At 48.6% G+C, this 1,472-nt stretch overlaps 1 pseudogene; it reads left to right on the top strand.

The window, feature by feature from the left end:
- The first annotated feature begins 230 nt into the window (after nucleotides 1-230).
- On the top strand, nucleotides 231-1,020 carry LOC110150858 (E3 ubiquitin-protein ligase makorin-1 pseudogene; annotated as a pseudogene).
- Nucleotides 1,021-1,472: the final 452 nt, after the last annotated feature.

The following is a 1,472-nucleotide window of genomic DNA, read 5'->3' as shown; positions in this document are numbered from 1 at the left end:
TGTTTCAGAGACCTAGTCTGCTATCACCTTGGTCTGCTGGCTTTCCTATTCCTGATCTCAACACCTAATCTCTCAGTTTATTGGCCTGTCATCAGCAAGCAAATTGAACTTGGACTCGATGGAAAGGAGGAACACTAAGAGATGTAGAGATGGGTTGGCAAGAAGGGATATCATTGTGAAGACTGAGAGGACAAAAGGCATGAAAAACAAACCAGAAACCCAGACGGTATTTCATGCATGGGGTTTGTAAGGAAGGAGACAACTGTCGCTACTCACATGAACTCTCTTGACAGTCCATATGGTGTAGTGTGTAAATATTTTCAGCAAGAGTATTGTATTTATGGAGACCACTCCAGATATGAACATAGCAAGCCACTGAAACAGGAAGAAGCAGATCTAACTGCAAAGTCATCCCTTGCTGCTTCCTGGAGTCTCTCATCAGTTGGACCGACTGTTGAAATGAATATGGGCAAGGCTGAGTCAAGAAATTCAAACTTTGCAATTGTAGGAGCTGGTTCAGAAGACCGTGAAAGCCATCAAGTTTGTTCCGGGGCAGCCCTACTGTGGCCATAATACCCCTTCCTCCGCTGAAGGCCCCCTGCAGGGCTCAGGGACCAAGGAAGACTCGGAGAGGGAGCAAAGTATGGTGGACACCAAGAAGGAGCTCTGCCCCTATGCTGCAGTGGGGGAGTGCTGCTATGGGGAGAACTGCGTGTATCTGCATGGAGACACATGTGACATGTGCGGGCTGCAGGTCCTCCATCCTGTGGATGCCACCCAGAGGTCACAGCATATAAAGGTCACAGCTGCATCAAGGCCCATGAGAAGGACATGGAGCTCTCATTCGTGGTGCAGTGCAGCAAGGACATGGTGTGTGGCATCTGCATGGAGGTAGTCTACGAGAAAGCCAACTCCAGCGAGTGCCGCTTTGGTATCCTCCCTAACTGCAACCACAACTACAGTCTCAAGTGTATTCACAACTGGAGGAGTGCTAAGCAATTTGAGAGCAAGATGATATAGTCCTGCCTAGAATGCCAGATCACACCTAACTTTGTCATTCAAAGTGAGTACTGGGTGGAGGAGAAAAAAAGAGAAGCAGAAACTCATTCAGAAATACAAGAAGGCAATGAGCAACAAGGCCTTCAGGTATTTTGATGAAGGCCACGGGAGCTGCCCATTTGGGGGGGAACTGTTTTTACAGGCACATGTACCCTGATGGCTGTCGAGAGGAGCCACAGAGACAGAAAGTGGGAACATCAAGCAGATACTGGGCCCAATGAAGGAACGACTTCTGGGAGCTCATCGAGGACCGAGAGAATGGCAACCCTCTTGACGACAAAGAGGACGTTGTCACCTTTGAGCTGGGTGAGACGTTGCTTATGCTTTTGGCTGCAGGTGGGGACGACAACCTGACAGACTTTGAAAACAAGTGGGACTTGTTTCACGATGAGCTGCAAGACTTTTATGACTTG

The sequence above is a fragment of the Odocoileus virginianus genome, unplaced genomic scaffold, assembly GCF_023699985.2.
Source record: "Odocoileus virginianus isolate 20LAN1187 ecotype Illinois unplaced genomic scaffold, Ovbor_1.2 Unplaced_Contig_25, whole genome shotgun sequence".
Lineage (NCBI taxonomy): Eukaryota > Metazoa > Chordata > Mammalia > Artiodactyla > Cervidae > Odocoileus > Odocoileus virginianus.
Note: the sequence above shows the minus strand (reverse complement) of the source record. Positions and strands in the feature narration are given on the sequence as shown.